This window comes from Hesperophylax consimilis, chromosome 5 (genome assembly GCF_061612785.1).
Source record: "Hesperophylax consimilis isolate HC1 chromosome 5, BYU_Hcon_1.0, whole genome shotgun sequence".
Lineage (NCBI taxonomy): Eukaryota > Metazoa > Arthropoda > Insecta > Trichoptera > Limnephilidae > Hesperophylax > Hesperophylax consimilis.
In genome coordinates this window covers 36251494-36264726 of record NC_142840.1, presented here as the reverse complement: position 1 = coordinate 36264726, position 13233 = coordinate 36251494, and positions in this window count along the sequence as shown.

The window sequence follows — 13233 nt, the reverse complement described above, 5'->3', positions numbered from 1 at the left end:
AGTTCTACAAATTAAACTTAATAAGAATATATAAGTTAAAATTCTTTTTTGTAAAATTTTCGTGTTTAATTAGGACTTTCTAATTGGCTTTTTTTCTATATAATCTTACCTACCTGCCAAAAACAAAGTTAAAAAAAGAATTGTCATTACGATAGTGACCTTTTTTGACAAATTGTATAATTAATGTAAGTATTTTTTTTCGTAAAATATACGGTTAATCTTTAAGTAAGTAAGTACTTAAATATCTTTTAATATTTACAAATCTTATGATTCCAAAGGAAATTTTGATTGTGATTTTTTTAAATATAGGAAAACTAGAAATTTACTTTTTTAGACTCGAGGCTTACTGTTTATAGAACTACTAGTTTAAAATAACTCCCACAGGTATGTTTAAGTGTAAAAAGTTAGGTATTATAATTTAAAAGTAATCAAACCTTGCAACGAATATTCCACGTTGTTATAAAACAATTTTCAAAAGGTTTGTAGGTAGCTGTTGCATTGGACACCAAACAAAATGAAATGTAAATCCTTCGTCGAGGGATCAGGAGCGCAGAGCGGCGAGGTGTGTGGGAGGTGTAAATGTTTATGCTTAAACTTATCGGTGGTGTGATTTACGGCGGGAGATTCTGGATAACGGGCACGTTGGGCTTTCAACAGCTTGTTTGAAGACGGAAATACCTACTGACATTTATGCTCACCTGGTAGGAGTGTAGGAGATGCATGCTATCTTTATCATTGTTGCAAGTATTGTGTTTTCAGTGTGAATGAATCATTTTGAAATGAAAAAATATGCATTTTAAAATGACTTTAAAGTTTTTTTAAAGATTTTATTTTGGTTGAGAATTGTACCTTCCTTTCCAGGATCCGGAATCACCCGCGATACCGACTTTGCCAGATGCCAAAATACATTTATTTTGTGTATTAATTATTTTGCCGTAATTTCACCCGATTTCACAGAAATGCATATATGTACACACGTGTGTGAACGTGATTGCCACCCAGTTGATAGAATGCATTGTCATCGACAACAAGTCTATCTGCCAAGTTGCAGCTCGATCGAATGTCAGGAAGTGAGCTAATTTCCGCTTCCAAGATTTGCATTCATTCCTTACCGAAAACAAAAGTGGAATAAAAAGGAGACTAAAAATGATTTTATTTTAATTTTCTCCTGTTTTTTGTGCAGAAGTGGCTCATAACAGAATTTCATTGATATTATGTTCAATATGTATCGTATTTTATGAAGTATTTTAGGAAATACCTGGCTATTCATAATTGATAATTATTCAATCTTTAACTCGAGCGTTGCTGAGGGTTTCTTCCGCTCTGTTAGAATTTTATGAAAATTGTTATTTTCCTGTGAGACTATCACATTCCCAATTGGGCTATGCTGTGAGACTGAAGTTTCTGGAAAAGGGAAAGAGATAGCGTGGAGGAAGGAGTTAAAGTACTTGGTTATTTAGATCTAGTCACAAAACACCGCTAAAACCATTTCAAGAAATGTTTTTAGCGTAAAAGTCGGAATTTATTTATTTATTTATTTATATATATAATTTGTACATTTATTTATAACAATTACAGGTAATAAAGCCTAAGACGTTATAATTGTACCATTTATGCAGTGTATATGCAATGCCAAAAATCTCGTAAATGCGCTATAGGACACAAAAAATAAATCTAATTTCTTATCTACCGCATTCAAAAAGCACGTAGCTCTCCCCACAGGTGAGTTCATTAATAAATTAGTGCGGCTTGCTCTACTATATAGAAGATTGTGATGACGTCCTCGAGAGTGAGACTCTGGTACAAAAAAATTTAATTGGGCCAGTATCTCATTATTAGATAAGTGACCGTTTATTAGTTGGAAAAAATATTTAAGCAAAGCAATACCTCTACGTGTCTCTAGGGAGTGGTAATTGGTCATGCCTAATATATAAATCGATGGGTAAAGCCAAGGGTAACGTCCATAGAGCCGCGAGAATAAAAACCTTAAAATTTTTTTATGGACTCTTTCAATGCGTAAAGTGTATGTTAATTCATGTGGAGCCCAGATGATCGAGTTTGATTCAAGTACACTTAGGACTAGTGTGTTATATAATAACGTCAGTGTTTTTGTGTTACGAAACGGATATGAGTTTCTAATTACGAAGCCGAGAAGCCTGTATCCTTTGCTTATTAAATCATCGATGTGTTGGTGAAAGGTTAGTTTGCTGTCGTAAATAACTCCTAGATCTTTGATTTGATTTAGGTGTTGGAGAATAATTTCATTGATTGTATATTCAAATACATGCGGTTTCTTTGATCTTGTATACGAGACGATATTGCACTTGGGTGTACTGAAGTTCAAGCCATTTATTTTGGCCCAGTTTGAGACGCAGTCAATGTCACGTTGAAGGAGAATACAGTCAAGATGGTTTTTTATTGAACGATATAGTTTCAAGTCATCTGCAAATAGTAAATACAGCGAATGTGTGATGACTGAACCAATATCGTTGATAAAAATCAGAAACAGAAGTGGTCCAAGGATAGACCCCTGAGGAACTCCAGAAAAAACTGTGAATTCCAAAGAACTGGAACCCTTATAATAAACAAACTGTCTACGATTTCGAAAATATGAAGCAAAAAAACAGAGTAGTCTTTTGGAAAAACCAAGTGAAGCTAGCTTATTTAGAAGAATGTCGATGTCAACCTTGTCGAATGCTTTTTCCAGGTCGAAATAAGCAACATCCACCTGTCCCCGATTGTCGAGAGTTTGTGATAAGAAATCTGAGATGCATAAGAGGTTTGATGTTACTGACATCTGGGGTCTAAAACCATATTGACGGTCATCAAGAATTGGATTAACGTGATTAAGTATATATTTATGTAGAATTTTCTCGAATATTTTCATGATGGAACATAGAACGGCAACTGGTCGATAATTCCGGATATCGCGTTTATCTCCCTTCTTGTAGATAGGGGTTATTTTAGTTAATCTCCAGATGTCTGGGAGAATCCCGTTTTTTAGGCAAACATTGAAGAGATGACATAATGGTGGTATTAAAAGGTCGGAACAACCCTTTAGTATAAATGTTGGAATATTGTCAGGACCGATGGAGTGAGGTTTCTTTAAACTTGAGAGTGCCTCCTTAACATCTTTTTCTGAAATACTGACCAGGTCGAATGAGGGCCCAATCTGTACAGTGTGAAGGGTAGAGTCAATATTGAGAGTTGGTTGGACATTTTTGTAAACAGATGAAAAAAAGGTCGCAAAACTATTTGCGATTTTATCATCAGTAGTCAATTCCTCTCCGTCAAGAATCATAGACTCAAATGAGTTGTTGGATTTTTTTAGATCCTTAATGTACTTCCAAAACTGTTTGGGATCGATAGATAATTTTTCTTCCATTGAAGTTAAATGGTTGAAGGAATGGTGGTTTTCCAAGAGTATTTTCCAATCGGTATCACGCCGCAAATATACCATATATTATTTTAATTTCATTGTTTAAAAACCATCGACACGTTATATTTAGATGGATGTGAAGCGATAATATAGGTTCCACTTCTTTACCTCCAATTGACCTCCATGATCCTAACGCTCGAACTAAAACTAACGAATTTGGTCTACAGGCACCATTTAGATATATTAGTGTACAATAGTGCCTTTAATTGTATAGCTCTACAAAACAACGTAAATTAATTAAAATAATTTTTTGAATGTGAATCCGCGACTTCGAATATATAAGTAACTTAAAAAATATATATATTTCCTACATTCAGTTTGTATTATGCATTATAACGAGACTTTCATGGAAGAAAATATTTATTTGTCAATTCCTATATTCTATAAAGATCCAAGAAAAAATATACCTCTTAACAAAATTAAAAGTCTATAATATGCTCTTAGAAAGAAATAAAACGTGATGTTCCACAAAAGAAAAGAAAAACCGAGGAAATTCTAAAATAAGTAAAAAATAAGTAAAGATTATTTGTGCTTTTAAAACACCACCAGGGTCTCAAAAGCGGTGAAAGAGTCTTTATGTAAATGCTTTTGTTGCACTCCAGCGCGTACTAAGTATCTGCCTACAAGAAATATGTTAAAGAACTTTCCCCATTCTGAGTCCTTTTCCCTAGCCTTGTTACTGTTGGCATCGCTGAGAGCAAGGATGTGTTTGTATAGTTATTTAGGAAGAAAATACTTTTTCTTCTTCATTTAAAACTGAGAAAAGTTTAGAGGCGCTTTGTATAGGTATGAACATTTTCACGCTGCTAGGTTTGGCGTTTCTTTCTTGATTTTTCAAGGAAATAATGCATTTTCTGCGTGGTTTAAAAATAGATGTTTTGTATGCAAAAAGTTAAGTTAACATCCGGTGATGGGCATTTTTGTACTTATAGTCATAATGATTAATGTTAAAATGAATTATGGATTGAATTTCTTTTATATATATCGTGTCTTCTCATGTTTACCAATAAACGACAACCGAGACTATAGGTATTTAGTCGTTTACTGAAATAAAGTTTTTTTGGATTATGACTGTCACGAGTAAGCTTTTGTTATTGTTTTATATAATTCTGTATCAAACAGAATTAATTTTATATCCTGCCTTATATTCATAACATGATATCTTGTCTTAATATGACATCTTCAATTACCACCAGAATAAGCTCCAAGAAATAAATGTTTTTCTTTCTTTTCGTGAGCAATTATTTGCCTTACATAAGCTTCTTATAAATTTTATCATTTTTGTATGTTATCGTATTAGAGATAAAGTCATCGGAAGATATCAATAAATGGTTTATTTTGGCTATGTACTACAAATGTACGAACTGATGAAATATGAGCTGTCGATTTCCCAAAGTTGAATAAATATATAGATAAGTATATAGTAAACTTATTGTTTGTTATTTGTAAAATAATATGAGAAACAATGTTATATTATAAATTCCATATATTTATGTATGAAGTATAAAATAAAAATAATTACATTAATAACAAAAATAATAAAATATTTAGTATCTTCCTTTTTCGTAACAAAAAGTGATCATGATATTCTTACTGGGATCTCCCATGCTGAAGATTTAATTTACATATTATTATAAATGGCAGTTACAAAGGAAGAGAGCTCTGGACACGCTTACAAAACTTTTAACACTTCGTCCGCAAAGACATACGTTCACGTTCATTATACAAACTCCGACCTACGTTTATTACATGTTCATTTTGTGACATTCTCTCTATAAAAGTACCTTACCTAAAATATTAGGCATATTATCTCGATATCTGTCAGTAACTATAAGACCTATTCAGGGGTAATCTTTTTACTCAAAAATTGGATCTGGTTTCATACTCTCTCAATGAGGTTTGAAGTTCTGGCCTAACACAAATTTGAAGGAGATTTTTTAATAATAAACCGATTTCAATAACCTGTAGCTAGAATTGTCTAAATTATCAGCTTTCGTGAGACTGACGGATTGTTTCAAAGAATTTTAACAGTTCATCAAATTTCAAAGTTAAAATTCAAGTTCTGTTAAAGTCCTATTCAAGTTCTGTTATTATTATTATTGTGTGTCCTATTATTGTGTAATTTGAAAAAAATGTTAAATTATTTGTGATAGCCAAGAATCCCCAATATTTTTTCCATGATTGTCCTTTTTAAATTAATGGGATGGTAAGAATATATATTTCATCCCTGTGCTTTTTAAAATAATATGTACTTTTTAATTTAATTTAATTAAAATTAACACATAACATTTTTTCCTTGTTATCTTTGACTTTTTAAAATGAAGCATAATATGTTTATGTTTATTTTTAATCCTGCACGCTTACTACATTATAATGAAGTAGCTTTCTTCAGCATATGTAGTAGTTACCCATTATTTATAAGAATCTTTGTTTGTTGTTTTATTAAATAATTAACCTCAAAACAGGCTACTAGTGAGGTAAAATGATTAACCTCAACATTGGCTAGCCCTAGTGTGGTTAAATGATAAGCCTCAAGACAGGCTAGTCCTAGTGAGGTTAAATGATTAACCTCAACCATGGCTAGCCCTAGTGTGGTTAAATGATTAACTTCAAGACAGGCTAGTCCTATTGAGGTTAAATGATTAACCTCAACACTGGCTAGCCCTTGTGTAGTTAAATGATTAGCTTTAAGACAGGCTAGTCCTAGTGAGGTTAAATGATTAACCTCAAGACAGGCTAGTCCTAGTGAGGTTAAATGATTAGCCTCAAAACAGGCTAGTACTAGTGAGGTTAAGTGATTAATCTCAACACAGGCTAGCCCTAGTGAGGTTAAATGATTAGCCTCAAGACAGGCTAGTCCTAGTGAGGTTAAATGATTAACTTCAAGAGAGGCTAGTCTTAGTAAAGTTAATAATAGAAATAAAAACAATAAACAATCCACATACTGTGAAACAACCGGCCAATAGTGAAATAATAACAGAACTTGAATAGAATACAATATTTGGGCAGAAAAGCTCCCTAAATTATAGTACTAAACTCTATAATAAAATCCCACTCTCATTCAAAACTTACAATAATAATTGAACATTTAAATCTTAAATAAAAAGCTGGATATAAAACATAGAGAGATCAGAAATAGATAATATACAGACACCAAATACAATCTGAAACTCGAACCTCTCAAAAGACAAAAAACCACCATGTAAAATATTTAAAATTATTTCAGAAAAAACACATTTGAATATATTTACAATTACTTTAGTAATTGGTTATTTGCCACTAAATTATATGTAAATGAAATTCTCACCACGGATCCCAATGAGGATATCATTATATCTATTTGTAACAAAAAAAAGAAGATAATAAAACACTTAGGACGGGTTGTTTCAGAGAATTTCAAGAATTCTTTAAATTTCATAGTTAATGAATTTCAAGTTCTGTGAAAGATATTTTCAAGTTCTGTTATTATTTCAGTTCTTTCAAGCAACTAGCCTATAACATTATAAAAACAAAACTTGAATGGGCTTTTCACAGAACCCAAAAATTAACGTTAAAATTTGATGAATTTATCAAATTCTCCGAAACAACCAGTCCTTATTATTATTATTAAGAACTTTCACAAAAGTTAAATTTTATTTTTTAAATTTGATCAATTGTTCAAATTTTGCGAACAACCCGTTCTATGTAGTAAGTGTCTTTTGAGTACTGTAGAATTGAATTATATACATGATGTTTTATTTTTCTTTGATCATTATATGATAATTTTAGTGTGTCATGAATTCTAGTCCTCGGTGTATTTTTGTATGTTTGTAAGTGTGTGTGTACGTATGTGAAAGTTAAATCTAATTTGAATATAGCCATAAAATTTGTCGCCCGTTCTGAGAGCTAATACGGTAGAATTTCCCGTCACTTACTCCTTTCTAAATCCGCGCGAATGGAATTCGGGAAGTTTATTTCCTTCCTCCGCTTTGCACCCTCCTCCCCAAGGTAAATATTAAAGCATTCGAGATACCCCACCCTTCCCTCAAGCGTTGAATTTTTTTTACGAATTTTTGAACGCGAATGGATCATTTACTTCTATATGTTGATTCCACAAGGCCCGAAATCACCAGGTATGATTATTATTATTTTTAATTATAAACTAATGTTTATAAGACATGGATTTTTGTGCATAGCACAAAGGTAAACAAATTATTATTAGCAATACTCAATAAGGACTGGTTATTATATATTTTTTACTATTAAGTACTAGTACATATTGAATTATTTGGCGTGTTGCAAATAAGCCGACGTAGCTCAGTGGTCTCATAGCACCTGACCGGACGTCAGAAGGCACGGGTTCAATTCCCGTCGGCGGCATTTATTTTTACTCGGGAGATATTTTAAATTTGTATGGATATTTTCAAGCGACTAATTATTGCTTATAATAGGTATGATTATATTAATTACGGATTCGAAAATTGTTGGGAATCGTTGTAAGAACGCTAAAGGAATGAAGGTGAATTGAGCGGAACGTCTGCACGGCCTTTTTCATACATAAAACATAATTTTGAATTTGAGTCCAAAATGTAAAGTGTAGCCAATATCTAGTACGGATATGTGCTACTTTATTCATTTGTATTACACATTATTACGCCGAGTCGTTTTTTTTTTAATGTGTATTCCAGCAATGTTTAAGAACCCCAACACTTCTTTAAGTGATCTCAAAATTTTTAAGATGGTTTCACAGAATTTGAACGATTCATCAAATTTAAAAGTGTATTTCAAGTTTCTGAAACTTCTATTCAAGTTATGTTATTATTGCAGTGCTGTGAAGCAACTGGCCCATAACGATATAATAACATAACTCGAATAAGAATTTTACAGAACTTGAAAAATAATGTTGAAATTCGACGAATTGTTCAAATTCTGTGAAAATTTTCAGACTGAGTTATTTTTTCTGTCTTAATGGCAATTAAGGAATTACATTTTTATGAATTTAGTTGGATTATTTAATAATAATAATTTATTCCAGAATGTACGCAGGGGTGGTTAAGTGCAATGCAAAGTATTCCAGAGTAATGAAATAAACAAAATATAAAAGTAATAAAACGTACAATAAAAACAGAAAATAAGTGAAAAATATAAAAAACTAGCGAAGAGTAAAAATTACGGGACATTATGATTCTAATTTTGAAAACGACAGTTAAAATAATTTTCTGTTAGAATATTAGATTATCGTGTCATTTTGAAAATAACACTTAAATTCAATGTAAATTTTTAGTTCATTGAACTAGATTTCACGAAGTTAAACAACCAAACAAAGACAACTGCAATCGGTATTTTTGAAAAATTAAAATTATTGAAATAGTCGTAATAAAGTTATCGGTTTATTTTTGGCCGTGCAAATATTACCTTTTTATGATTATTATTTTTTAATGCAATATCTTTTGAATGTTATACCCAACAATGTAATTTATCATTGAAACAGAAGTTAATACTAATAAATGTAAACGAAACATGAAGCGGAAGAATATAAATAAAAATCAAACCAAATTTTTAAAACTTTGTAAACATTCAAAAAGTGAGCAATCAAAAATATGGGAGATTTGAGTTGCAAGATAATATTGTTAATTCTGAATTTGAAATATGAGGTCCCAACGGTCGAGTGGGTAAATTCGCTATCCTGGTACGACAGAGACAAAGAGTTAGATTCCCAGATTCCCAGGTCGTTATACTTTTATTTTTCCGTCTATAGTATTATCTTCTTCTTCAATAAAAGAAAATTCTTGAAACGTGCGAACTCCTTCGCCGGTAAAACAACTTGGTGATTTCTTCGGTAAAAAGTGTGTAACATTCAAAATCCTCCCCTAAAACCTAATACGCCGTAGCTGGCTGTATCGACGGGACATTTACTCGGGGACGTTCAAAGGGCGCTTTGGAAGGCAGCTAATATTTGCAAATAAAAACATCGCCAATTTTTTCGCGAAAAAGAAAATTGGGGTTACCTTAAGTGGATTCCTATCTACATATGTGCTCGATACTCAGATACACGATTCTTTTATCAGTTTGATTTGTTTTTAAATTTATGTTTTCTCTTTTGTACATCTCAGGAAAATGTAATGTCATGCATATATTATTATATTTGACTGGGATGTGATATGTGGCTTGATCATACTAAATTTATAAAAGTTTCTTGCGACGGTTTGTGCAGTCATTTTTGTACCGAACGAGATGATAATGATTTCAAATTGTAATAGTTGTTTTCCCCCCATTTAGGAACCTCGTTATTGGTTTTATTTATTTATTACACGCCCTAGTGGGCTTTTCTTTAAAAAAAAATACAATCATTTTGTATCAGAGTAAACACTTACATATTAATACAATAAAGAAGAATGTAAACATAATGGCAAAAATGAATCCTCACGCATATAATTGAATTTAAAAGATTCAACCAAACAAAATAGTAGAATCGGAGAAGTTATATGGGTACATAAGTCTATTTGTGTCTGGAAGAATAAAAGTGATAGAATATACAACATTTATACTGATTAGTTTTCAAATGAAATATATCACCCAGATCAGAATATTTGTTTCCGAGATTGTGAAGTCTCGGAATCAGAGAATTTTGGTAAGCTAGTGTCCTGGTGTTATTGAAGTAAAAAGGTAAGAAATGTCGGCATGATTTTTTGGGAACATGGATATTGATACATTGAAGTAATTCGGGACAGTCAATTTTAAAATGTAGTATTCTTTGTAACAGTATTAAATCTGTGCTTATTCTTCTTTCTGAAAGTTTCAATAGAGACATTTTATCCAAGAGGTAATTGTAATTTATGTTTTGTATAGGAATATGCAATTTATAATTTATAAACTTCCGTTGAATCTTTTCAATGTTATCTGAATGAATATTGAAAAATGGAGACCATAACGTAGAGTTATACTCAAGTTGGCATCTGACAAGGGTTTTATATAACATAATAAATGTTCCTAAATTATTGAAATCTTTTGCCGCTCTCAAAACAAAGCCAAGAATCTTTAGGGCCTTGTTGATAATATTATTAATATGACATACAAAGGTGAGTTTACTTTACTGTTTTTTTACTGTGAGTTTAGTTTTTGGAAAGGAAAAAATAATCTGTTAGAAGTTTTGCAAGTAATTAGACACAAACACTACTTATCTTATTTCCAGGTTCTTCGATGTGGGCGCCCAAAATGATAGCCTTTTAAACCAAACGGTTAAGCCCCGCATACCCAATTCCTACAGATTTATAACAGCTTCCTCGTTTCTAGGAACTTTTTAAGTTCTAAAAAAAATTAATTATTTTTGAAGACAATATTTATACATTTATACGTTAACCATATGAAATTTAATTTAATTAAAAAAAATAGCACAGTACGTTCCGAAAATTATTTAAAACACGTTTTTTTCTGTTATTTAATACGTTATGGGCATGAAGAAATTCATAGTATATCTTTAAATACGACTTAAGTATTTGACGAGAGATTTTTGCTCTATTTCGAACGAGTCTTGTTTTATGAAATATTTTCCCCATTTTCGCTTTTTTTTAGTATTAGCGCGCTTCCTCTAACATTCGTATTTACATATCTCCTTTTCAGACCATCTTTGAACGCTTACTACGGGGCCTTAATGCAGTACCAGAACATCAATAAAAATCTATGGTTCCATCCACACGATGACTCCCGCACAACTGGCTAACATGTTAATAAATACTTGAACATTGAAGACAAAGCCTTTTTACCTACTTTGTTTCGGCCTTTAGCTGCTTTGTGTGCTCCGAACCAATTTGTAAGAGATGTGTAAGGGAGCCCCAACTGTTCCCAACCATCTGGAGCCAGTGAGACTATGGTATATTGTGAGGATGGAGATAGTAAGAAGGGGAAAGAGATGGAAAGCAGGAAGGTGGGGAAGTACCTGGCTATTCAGATCTGGTCACCAAACACGGTCAAAGCCATTTCAACCAACGTTACAATTCTGAATGGTGGTCTTACACGAGGGCGATAATTAGAGTACCTTCCACTTTGGAACGCGTCGCAACTCTACTACAAATTATTTTAAATGAGTAAAATGCGAAAAAAACACTAATTTATCAATTAGAATTCACTCCGGATTTCAACCTGCGACCTCCAGCTTCCTAGTCGAGAGACATACCTCTACCATAATCCTCGATACTTCTAAAACTAAGGTTAAATACGAGTTGAAAATAAGGTTATAAAATAGATGCGTTTACTTTAAAATTCTAGAAAAAAAATCAGAGAAAATATCATAATGCTACAGCACACCGCTTAAGAGTTCACTGTTCCAGGTAACAGATTTTCTGTTTCAAATAAGATTAAAATTATTGAAATAACGCGATTATTTTTCTTTAGTTGAAAATGGACCAACATACCTCAGAGTCTTTGAGAGAAATTTATGTATGAAATACAATAACGTTAGATTTTCCAAGGAAATGCAAATGTGTTTAGTTCCCCATGCGAGCCATGCGAGCATTAGGGGTGGTGAGGGCGGTGGAGAGGGGCCGTGTGAGCGGGGCGATGCGTTCAGGTCGCCAATTAAGCTCGAGAACTTTCAGACGTACCCCGCGCTGCAGCCAAGGCTGCTTTTCTTAATGCTAATGGGAATATGAGCCGTTTATGGTATTTCAATAAATGCTTATGCTGGTTTTTCCGTTTCTACGGCGAATTTACAAATTAATACTGTATTGAAGATAAATTTATCACAAAAGATTTTACGTAAATGTTGAAAGATTTTTTGGTGATGCCTGAATATCTAATAAATACGATAAATCAGCCATCTATGCTCAATAAGTGATATTTGCGAGCACGGTCAGCATGTCGGACAGTTGGTAGACCAAAGCCGCCGCTTTTAAAGCTGCCTCCAAGGTAACAGGGAAACTGTGGTCAACTGTTAAATGACAACACTTTTTTTAATATTGTAATTCTTTATGCAAAATAACTGGCTTATTTAGGAACTAACGAATCTTTAAAAATTGAAAGAAATCGTAAACGCGCCCATATACTTGATTTATCCATCAAGACGATATCAATTGATTCGATTCCAGTTTGGTGAAAAGAAAGTTTTTTAACTATCATTATATTCGTCTTTATAATCTTTACGTATCCGTTTGACGTTTAGGAATGCCAATCCGTTAACAGATCTGCCAGTTTTGCCAACGGTTTCTTATTTATTTCGAGTATCTGTTATGCTATCGACAGCGCAACCGTGCTAGGGATGTCGGTAATTGAGCCTATCAATCCGATATTCTTAAGTTATCAATTAGATCGATACACCCGCTGATAAACCTCCTGATGGGCATTGCAAGACCATTGGAATAGTTCTATTGACAGAGGAAGTATCACAACATAGCTGAACATGCCAACAATCAATCATGAATCAGAATAAAATACGTTTTTCACAATATTCATAGTAGCTTTTTTCTATATATATTGAAACGATTGTCGACTATTTTTAAATTCATCTATTTGAATGAAACTTTTGTTATCGGTAATGAGTGAATGATAATCTTGAAAGACGAAATTAACACTTAAAACTTTTCTCAACATCCGATCAAAACTCAGCAAATGGACGCGTTGTTGATGACAATGCATACTATCAACTTTTGGTGGCAATTAAATAATACGATCGGCATAAGGCAAAGTTGTTAGCGCGGTTGATTCCAGTCCCTCGGAAGGAAGGTAGGTACAGTCCTCATCAAACGACTTTTTTTAAAGTTTTGAAGTATATTAAATAATTATAAAACTGACTGACTGTTTTTGACGGGTGAATTATTTTA